The sequence below is a fragment of the Myodes glareolus genome, chromosome X (assembly GCF_982192425.1).
Source record: "Myodes glareolus chromosome X, mMyoGla1.1, whole genome shotgun sequence".
In the NCBI taxonomy this organism is placed as follows: domain Eukaryota; kingdom Metazoa; phylum Chordata; class Mammalia; order Rodentia; family Cricetidae; genus Myodes; species Myodes glareolus.
The window spans coordinates 122,069,058-122,080,353 of NC_142053.1; positions in this window are offsets into that span (position 1 = coordinate 122,069,058).

Genomic DNA, 11,296 nt, shown 5'->3' on the forward strand with positions numbered 1-11,296 from the left:
TGATGTATGCTCTGAGTTCTAGTAATGTTTCTTTTACATATGTGGGTGCTTTTATATTAGGGGCATAAATATTCAGGATTGAGACTTCCCCCTGATGAATTGTTCCTGATATGAGTATAAAGTGTCCATCTCCATCTCTTCTGATTGATTTTAGTTTGAAATCTATTTTGTTAGATATTAGTATAGCCACACCCACTGGTTCCATTGGTCCGTTTGATTGGAAAACCTTTTCTCAACCCTTTTCTCTGAGGTAGTGTCTGTCTTTGTGTTTGAGGTGTGTTTCTTGTAGGCAGCAGAGTGTTAGATCCTGATTTCGTATCCATTCTCTTAACCTGTGCCTTTTTATAGGTGAGTTGAATCCACTGATATTAAGCGATATTAATGACCAGTGGTTGTTGACACCAGTTTTTTTTTTTCTGGTGGTAGTGTTTGTGTGTTTCCCTTCTTTGAGTTGTGCTGGTGGAGGGTTGTCAGATGCTTGTGTTATTATGGTTGTTGTTGGCTTCCTTGGTTTGTGATTTTCCTTCTAGTACTTTCTGTAAGGCTGGGTTTGTGGCTACATATTGTTTAAATCTGTTTTTGTCCTAGAATATCTTGATTTCTCCATTGATGGTGAATGCAAGTTTTTCTGGGTATAGTAGTCTGGGCTTGCATTTTTGGTCTCTTAGTTTCTGCAGCACATCTATCCAAGATCTTCTGGCTTTCATGGTTTCCATTGAGAAGTCAGGTGTAATTCTGATAGGTTTCCCTTTATATGTTACTTGACCTTTTTCCCTTTCAGCTCTTAATATTTGTTCTTTATTCTGCATGTTTTGATTATTATATGGTGAGGGGATGGGTTTTTTTTTGATCCAGTCTATTTGGTGTTTTGTATTCTTCTTGTACCTTCATAGGAATATCCTTCTTTAGGTTGGGAAAGTTTGCTTCAATAATTTTGGTGAACATATTGTCTGGGCCTTTGAGCTGTAAATCTTCTTCTTCTACACCTATTATTCTTAGGTTTGGTCTTTTTACGGTGTCCCAGATTTCCTGGATGTTTTGTGTTAAGAATTTGTTGGATTTGTTTTATTCTTTTATCAGTGAGTTTATTTTCACTACAGAATCTTAAGTGTCTGAAATTCTTTCTTCTTTTCTCTTGTATGCTGTTGGCAATAGTTGTCTCTGCAGTTCCTATTCATTTACCCAGATTTTCCATATCCAGCCTTTCCTCGATTTGTGTTTTCTTCATTTCCTCCATTTCATTTTTCAAGTCTTGAACTGTTTCCCTTACCTGTTTGATTCCTTTTTCTTGTTTTTCTTGTTTTTCTTGGGTATCTTTGAGAGATTTATTCATTTCATCTACTTTTTGTTTGTTATCTCCATTTCTTTATGACAGTTTTTCACCTCTTGTTTAAGTTCCTCTATTATTTTCGTATAGTTCCGTTTAAATTCCATTTCTTCTGGAGTAGGGTGTTCAATTCTTCTTGTTTTGTGATCCCTGGATTCTGGTGATGCCATCTTGCCTTTCAGGTTGTTGGAGGAATTCTTTCATTGGCGCCTGCCCATCTCTTCCTTCAAATGGAGCCAGGAGAGTCTTGGTGTTTTGGTCCAGTCTTTGCTGTGACTGACTCTTTGGGTGAATCTCTTCAGTGCAGGACCTGGAACTGTTCCTGTCTGGATGGAATTCCTCAGCACAGACACAGGGTCTCCTGGTAATCTTTGGACACTGGAGACAAAAGGGCGAACATGGGGGCAGGGCAAAGCGCATTGAGTGGAACACAGAAGACCCTGCAATAGGAGTTGGGGGGTGCTGTTCTCTCTTCCTGGACAGTCCGCCCAGGATCGCAAACACTCACCCCTCTGGATGGAACTCGTCAACACTGAAATAGGGATAGCTGGTAGTCCAAGGACACCGGAGACAAAATGGCGAACATGGGGGCAGGGCAGGGCAGGGTCCAATGGAACACAGAAGACCCTGCAGCAGGAGTTGAGGGGCAGGGGGCTGTGCTCTCTTCCAGGATAGTCTTCCCGGGATAGCACACATTCACCTCTCTGGATGGAACTCCTCAGTACTGAAACAGATATAGCTGGTAGTCCAAGGACACTTCAGACAAAAGGGCAAACATGGGGGCAGGGCTGGGTCGAGTGGAACACAGAAGACCCTGCAACAGGAGCTGGGGGGAGGGCTGTGCTCTCTTCTGGGACAGTCCACCCTGGGATAGCACATACTCATCCTTCTGGATGGAACTCCTCAGCACAGACACAGGGATCAAAGCTGACATTTTAAAACCACCTCTTTTTTTCTGCTATGACAGTTGCGTCAGGAAAATCTCTCTGCGTCATGCCATCATCAAACAGCAAAAAGATGTGTTAAGATCTCTCTCTCTCTCTCTCTCTCTCTCTCTCTCTCTCTCTCTCTCTTTCTCCCTCTCTGTTGCAGAGGCTTCTTGTTCTCTCCACAACTCTCCTCCCCCCTGAGTTCGCCCTTTTGTCTGAGGGGTCCTTTGACCTCCAAGAGTCTTGTGCCTTTGCTGAGGACAACCTATCAGACTGACTGGCCAACTGGGGAACAGTTCCTGCGCCTGCACTGAGGAGATCCACACAGAGTCAGTCACAGCAAAGACTGGACCAAGACACCAAGACTCTCTTGGCTCCATTTGAATGAAGAGATGGGCAGGCGCAAATGCAAGAATTCCTCCAACAACCTGAAAGGTAACATGACATCACCAGAAAACAGGGATCATGAAACAAGAAGAACTGAACACCCTACTCCAGAAGAAATCGACTTTAAACGGAACATTATGAAAATATTAGAGAACCTTAAACAGGAGGCGAAAGACTGCCATAAAGAAATAGAGATGACAAACAAAAAAGTAGAGGAAATGGATAAATCTCTCAAAGATACCCAAGAAAAACAAGAAAACCAAGAGAAAGCAACCAAACAGATAAGGGAAACAGTTCAAGACTTGAAAACTAAAATGGAGGTTATGAAGAAAACATAAACTGAGTGATGGTTGGATATGGAAAATTTGGGTAAATGAACAGGAACTACAAAGACAAGTATTACCAACAGAATAAAAGTGATAGAGCAAAGAATCTCAGATGCTGAAGATACTATAGAGGAAATAAACTAATTGATCAAAGAAAACAGCGAATCCAACAAGTTCTAAACACAATCTGGGGAAATCTGGGGCACCATGAAAAGACCAAACCTAAGAATAATAGGTGTAGAAGAAGGAAAAGAATTACAACTCAAAGACCCAGAAAATATAATCAGTAAAATTATAGAAGAAATTTATCCCAACCTAAAGAAAGATATTCTTATGAAGGTACAAGAAGCATACAGAACACCAAATAGACTAGATCAAAAAAATCCCCTTGCCAAATAATAATAAAAACACAAAACATGCAGAATAAAGAAAGAATATTAAGAGCTGAGAGGGAAAAAGTTCAAGTAACATATGAAGGGAAACCTATCAGAATTACACCTGACTTCTCAATGGAAACCATGAAAGCCAGAAGGTCTTGGAGAGATGTGCTACAGTTACTAAGAGACCATGGGTGCAAGCCCAGACTACTATACCCAGCCAAGCTTTCTTTCACCATTAATGGAGAAAACAAGATATTCCAGGATAAAAACAAATTTAAACGATATGTAGCCACAAACCAAGCCTTACAGAATGTAATAGAAAATCATAACCCAAGGAACCCAACAACACCCACAATGACTTAGTTATATAGTAACAGTGCACAAACACAACACAAAAAAGGGAAACACACAAACTCTACCACCAAAAAAAATAAGTGGAGCTAACAACTGCTGGTCATTAATATCACTTAATAACAATGGTCTCAATTAACCTATAAAAAAAGGCACAGAATAAGAGAATGGACGTGAAAACAGGATCCAACATTCTGCTGCTTACAAGAAACACACCTCATCCACAAAAACAGACATTTACTCAGAGTAAAGGGTTGGGAAAAGGTTTTTCAACCAAATGGACCAAAGAAACAAGTGGATGTGGCTATATTAATATTTAACAAAATTGAATTCAAACTAAAATCGATCAGAAAAGAAGGAGATGGACATTTTCTACTCATAACAGGAACAATTCATCAGGATGAAGTCTCAATCCTGAATATCTATGCCCCTAATAGAAAAGAACGCACATATGTAAAAGAAATATTACTACAACTCAAAGCACACATCAAACCCCACACACTAATTTTAGGAGACTTTACCACTCCTCTTTCACCAATGGACAGGTCAACCAGACAGAAACTAACAGAGAAATAAAAGAACTAACAGAGGTAAAGAATCAAATGGACTTAACAGAACATTCCACCCAAACAGGAAAGAATATACATTCTTCTCAGCATCTCATGGAACCTTCTTGAAAATTGATCACAGACTAGTTAACAAAGCATACTTCTAAAAATACAAAATATTTAGTAACCACCTATGCCTTATCAGATTACCATGGAATATAGTTAGAATTTAACAACAATTCTGCCCCAGAAAGCCGACAAACTCATGGAAACTGAGCAGTCAATCACTGAAACACTCCTGGGAAAGGGAAGAAATAAAGAAATAAAGTCTTCCTTGAATTCAATGAAAATAAAGGCACAACATACCCAAACCTATGGGAAACTATGAAAGCAGTGCTAAGAGGAAAGTTCATAGCATTAAGTGCCCACATTAAAAAAATGGAGAAATCTCACATTAGAGACTTAACAGCACAGCTGAAAGCTCTAGAAAAAAAGAAGCAGACTCACCCAGGAGGAGTAGAAGACTGGAAATAATCAAACTGAGGGCTTAAATCAACGAAATAGAAACACAGAAAACAATCCAACAAATCAATGAAACAAAGAGCTTGTTCTTTGACAAAATCAACAAGATTGACAAGCCCCTATTCAAACTAATCAAAAGGTAGAGAGAGAGTGTGCAAATTAACAAGATCAGAAATGAAAAGGGGGACATAACAACAGACACTGAGGAAATTCAGAGAATCATTAGGTCTTACTACAAAGGCCTATATGACACAAAGTTGGAAAATGTAAAAGAAATGGACTCATTTTTAGATAAATACCATATACCAAAATTAAATCAAGACCAAGTAAACAATATAAATAGATATATAAATCGTGAGGAAATAGGTGTCATAAAAAACCACCCAACCAAAGAAAGCCCAGGACCAGACGGTTTCAATGCAGAATTTCACCAGAGATTCCAAGAAGAGCTGATACCTAAACTCCTTAAGGTGTTTTACATTATATAAACAGAAGAGTCATTGACAAACTCTTTTTTTTTTAAAGTAATTTTATTAAATTATAAAAGTTTCCATTTATGCCCCTCTTCCCAATGCCCTCCCACTTCCCCCCTCCCTCTCCTCCTCCCTCTTTGTCCCTAAGCGCAGTCAGGGTTTCCTGCCCTGTGGGAAGTTCAAGTTCCTCCCCCCTCCCTCCAGGTCCAGGAAGGTGAGTATCCAAACAGACTGGATCCTAAAAATCCAGTATATGCAGAGTAAACTAGTCCCAGTGTCATTGTCAATGGCTTCTCAGAAAGACTCCAGGCCAGCCACATTCAGAGAATCCGGCCACATTCAGAGACTCTGGTTGGATCACGTGCTCGTTCAGTCGCAGTCCAACTGGCCTTGGTAAACTCTCATTAGATCTGACCCCTTGTATCAGTGGGTGATAGCATCCCTCGCAGTCAGAAGGTATACTCTTTCCTATTTGGGTGGAGTGTTCTATAGATGTCTGTTAAGTCCATTTGATTCAGTACCTCCAATAAATCTCTTATTTCTCTGTTAGGTTTCTGTCTGATTGACCTGTCCATTGGTGAGAGAGGAGTGTTGAAGTCTCCTACTATTAGTGTGTGTGGTTTGATGACTGCCTTGAGTTCTAGAAGAGTTTATTTTACATATGTGGGTGCCTTTATATTAGGGGCATAGATATTCAAGATTGAGACTTCTTCCTGATGAATTATTCCTGTTATGAGTATGATATCCATCTCCATCTCTTCTGATTGATTTTAGTTTGAAGTCGATTTTGTTAGATATTAGAATGGCCACACCCGCTTGTTTCTTAGGTCCATTTGCTTGGAAAACCTTTTCCCAACCCTTTACTCTGAGTAGGTGTCTGTCTTTGTGGTTGAGGTGTGTTTCTTGTAGACAGCAGAATGTTGGATCCTGTTTTCGTATCCAATCTCTAAGTCTGTGCCTCTTTATAGGTGAGTTGAGTCCATTGATATTAAGTGATATTAATGACCAGTGATCGATGACTCCGGTCATTTTTTGGGGTAGTAGAGTGTATGTGTATTCCTTCTTTGAGTTGTGCTTGTGAAGGGTGGCTAGATGTCTGAGTTAATGTAGGCAGTGTTGGGAATGTTGGATTCCTTGGGTTGTGACTTTCCTTCTAGTATTCTCTGTAAGGCTGGATTAGTAGCTACGTATTGTTTAAATTTGTTTTTATCCTGGAATATTTTGTTTTCTCCATTGATAGTGAACAATAGCTTGGCTGGGTAAAGTAGTCTGGGCTTGCATCCATTGTCTCTTAGTTTCTGCAGTACCTCTATCCAGACCTTCTGGCTTTCATGGTTTCCATCGAGACGTCTGGTGTAAGTCTGATAGGTTTACCTTTATAAGTTACTTGACCTTTTACCTTTGCAGCTCTCAATATCCTTTCTTTAGTCTGAATGCTTTGTGTTTTGATTATTATATGACGAGGGGATGTTTTTTTCTGACCCAGTCTATTCGGTGTTCTGTATGCTTCTTGAACCTTCATAGGAATATCGTTCTTTAGGATGGGAAAGTTTTCTTCTATAATTTTGTTGAGTATATTTTCTGAACCTTTGAAATGCAATTCTTCTCCTTCTTCTACTCCTATTATTCTTAGATTTGGTTTTTTTATTGTGTCCCACAGTTCCTGAAGGCTTTGTGATGAGAATTTGTTGGATTTGCTGTTTTCTTTGGTCAGAGTGTTTAATTTCTCTATGGTGTCCTCAGAGTTTGAGATTCTTTCTTCTATCTCTTGTATTCTATTGGTTAAGTTTGTTTCTGAAGTCTCTGTTCGTTTACCCAGATTTTCCATAGCCAGCCGGCCCTCGGTTTGTGATTTCTTCATTGACTCCATTTCAGTTTTCAAATCTTGAACTGTTTCTATTACCTGTTTGATTGTTTTTTCTTGGTTTCCCAGAATTTCATTTACGGATTTACTCATTGCTTCAAACTTTTTGGTATATTTCTCTTCCATTTCTTTACTCATTTCCTCAATTTTTTTGTTATACTTATCTTCCATTTCTTTATGGCAGATTTTCACCTCCTGTTTAAGTTCCTCTATTATTTTCATAAAGAAGCGCTTAGAGTCAATTTCTTCTATTTCTTCTAGAGTAGGGTGTTCAATTCTTCTAGTTTCGAGCTCCCTGGATTCTGGCGATGTCATGTTGCCTTTCAGGTTGTTGGAGGAATTCTTGCATTGGCGCCTGCCCATCTCCTCCACTCTGGATGAAACTCCTCAGCACTTTCTGGATAGAACTCCTCAGCACTCTCTGGGTAGGACTTCACAGCACTCTCTGGATAGAGCTCCTCAGCCCTCTCTGGGAAGAACTCCTCAGCAGTGCAACAGGGCTAGCTGGTCTTCCCAGGACCCAGGAGACAAAGGGCCCGCAGCAGTGGGGGGAGGGGAGGGGTCCCTTGGAACACCGAAGACCCTGCCGCAGAAGCTGAGGGGGGAAGGGCTGTGCTCCCTTCCCGGACAGGCAGGCAGGCTGCCCAGGCTAGCACCCACTCAGCTCTCTGGGAAGAGCGCCTCAGCAGTGCAACAGGGCTAGCTGGTCTTCCCAGGACCCGGGAGGCCAAGGGCCTGCAGCAGTGGGGGGGAGGGGAGGGGTCCCTTGGAACACCGAAGACCCTGCTGCAGAAGCTGGGGGGGGGGCTGTGCTCTCTTCCAGGGCAGGCAGGCTGCCCAGGTGAGCACCCACTCACCTCTCTGGGAAGAACTCCTAAGCAGTGCAACAGGGCTAGCTGGTCTTCCCAGGACCCGGGAGGCAAAGGGCCCACAGCAGTGTGGGGGAGGGAAGGGGTCCCTTGGAACACCGAAGACCCTGCTGCAGAAGCTGGGGGGGGGGCTGTGCTCTCTTCCCGGGCAGGCAGGCTGCCCAGGTGAGCACCCACTCACCTCTCTCGACAAATTCTTTTTATACAGCGACAGTTAACCTGATACCAAAACCACACAAAGACTCAACCAATATAGATAGTTACAGACCAATCTCACTCATGAACATCAATCCAAAAATTCTCAATAAAATACTGGGAAACAGGATTCAAGAACACATCAAAAAATAATCCATTATGATCAAGTAGGCTTCATCCCAGAGATGCAGGGCTGGTTCAACATATGAAAATCTACCCATGTAATCCAGCATAAGAATAAACTGAAAGAAAAAACATATGATAATTTCATTAGATGCTGAAAAAGCATTTAACAAAATGTAATACCCCTTTATGATAAAGGCTTTGGAGAGATTAGGGATACAAGGAACATATCTAAATATAATACAAGCAATATACAGCAAACCAACAGTTAATATCAAATTAAATGGAGAGAAACTCAAAGCCATTCCACTAAAATCAGGAACAAAAGAAGACTGTCCACTCTCCCCCTATTTCTTCAACATAGTGCTTAAAGTTCTAGCAATAGCAATAAGACAACATAAGGAAATCAAGGGGATGTGATTCAGAAAGGAAGCAGTCAAACTTTCATTATTTGCAGATGATGTGATTGTGTACATCAGTGACCCCAAAAAGTCTCCAAGAGAACTCCTACAGATAATAAATAACTTCAGTGATGTGGCAGTATACAAGATCAACTCAAAAAAAAAAAAACAGTAGCCCTTCTATACACAAAGGGTAGAGAAGCAGAGAGGGAAATCAGAGAAAATTTACCTTTCATGATAGCCACAAATAGCATAAAGTGTCTTGGTGTTACACTAAGCAAGGAAGTGAAAGATGTATTTGTCCAGAACTTTAAGGCTTTGAAGAAAAAAATTGAAGAGGACACCAGAAAATGGAAGGATCTCCCATGCTCTTGAATGGGTAGGATCAACACAGCAAAAATGGCAACTCTACCAAAGGCAGTCTATAAATTCAATGCAATCCCTATGAAAATCCCAACAAAGGTCTTCACAGACCTTGAGAGAACAATGATCAACTTCAAATGGAAAAACAAAAAACCCTGGATAGCCAAAACATTCCTAAACAATAAAGGAATTTCAGGAGGCATGACCATCCCTAACTTCATACTCTATTACAGAGCTACAGTAATAAAAACAGCTTGGCATTGTCATAAAAACAGAGACTTTGACCAATGGAATTGACTCAAATACCCAGATATTCACCCACAAACCTATGAACACCTGATTTTCGATAATGGAGCTAAAAGCATATAATGGAAGAAAGAACGCATCTTCAACAAATGGTACGTACTTACTCAATAGTGGACTTTAGCCATAAACAGTCTCTATTTACAGTAATCCAAATTAGACAGCTACCTTGCTCAAGATCTTTGGAGAAGATGAGCACAGATGCCCACATTAGCGAAACCCTGGACTGTAAATGGTATAGAGGAAAGTGGGGGGTGATGACAGGGCTATCCCAAGGACACATGAAAAACAGTCTATTTCCTTCCTGCAGTACAGAAGTACTAACCTTGGAAAAGGTGATCTTCTGGAAACTCTCCTTAAAGAGAGTAAGATTTCCTGTTAAATGGGTAAGTACATTTTCCATGTGAAAATTTCTATTCTGTGGGAATGCCGAAAGGGGTGTCAGTTATGGATATCCATGGTGTGAGTGCACGTAGGCCAGTGGGAAGCACAGAGAGTCACCTGCTAACTCTACTGACGCTTTCCTGTAGGGATGAGAAAAAAAAAAACAGATTTTGTGCTCCAATGTGGGTCTCCGTCTGTATCGCCATCCTTCGCCAGATGAAGGATCTATGGTGATAAGCAAAATATTCATCAGTATGGTTATGGGCCAAGGCCGGTTCAGGCACCCTCTCCTCTGTCCAGAGAACAATCTCGCGATTTCTCCTTGGACCTGGGATCCAATATATAATAAAGACTCCTGTAAACCCTAAAATGACTCCCTTAGTTGAAATATATTCTTCCCTGATCCCATATTCATCCTTCCTCCCTCCCCCCCATCCCGGTCCAACGAGCTTTCCCCATTCCTCCCCTACTCCCTTCTCTCTAACCCTCTCCCCTTCCGACAACCCTCCCCCCCCCATGTACCTTAGGTTACCTGGGACTCTTGTCTATTTCCTACCTCCTGGCGGATTGCTAAATAATCTTCTTCAGGTTCATCTTATTATTTAGCTTCTCAAGGATCACAAATAATAGGCTCAAAGACCTTTAATTATGGTTAGAATCCACTTATCAGTGAATACATACCGTGTTCCTCTTTTTGGGTCTGGCTTACCTCACTCAGTAAAGCGTTTTCTATTTCCATCCATTTGCATGCAAAATTCAAAATGTCATTGTTTTTTACCGCTGAGTAGAACTCTAATGTGTATATGTTCCACACCTTTTTTAACCATTCTTCTATTGAGGGGCACCTAGGCTGTTTCCAGGTTCTGGCTATTACAAATAGTGCTGCTATGAACATAGTAGAACAAATGCTTTTGTAGTATGTTAGGGCATCTCTTGAGTATATTTCCAAGAGTGGAATTGCTGGGTCCTGAGTGAGGTTGACTCCCAGTTTCCTGAGAAACCACTACACTGATTTCCACAGTGGCTGCACAAGTTTGCATTCCCACCAACAATGGATGAGTGTTCCCCTCACCCCATATCCTCTCCAGCATAGGCTATCATTGGTGTTTTTGACTTTAGCTATTCTGACAGGTGTAAGATGGTATCTCAAAGTGGTTTTGATTTGCATTTCCCTGATCGCTAAGGAGGTTGAGCATGACCTTAAGTGTCTTCTGGCCATTCGAAGTTCATCTGTTGTGAATTCTCTGTTCAGTTCAGTACCCCATTTTTTAATTGGGTTAATTAGAGTTTTAGTGTCTAGTTTCTTGAGTTCTTTGTATATTTTGGAGATCAGACCTTTGTCTGATGAGGGTTAGGTGAAGATCTTCTCCCAGTCTGATGGTAGCCTTTTTGTCTTACTGACAGTGTCCTTTGCTTTACAGAAGCTTCTCAGCTTCAGTAGATCCCATTTATTCATTGTTTCTCTTATTGTCTGTGCTGCTGGGGTCCTACTTAGGAAGAGGCCTCCTGTGCCTATATCTTGTATACTACTTCCCACTTTCTCTTCTATCA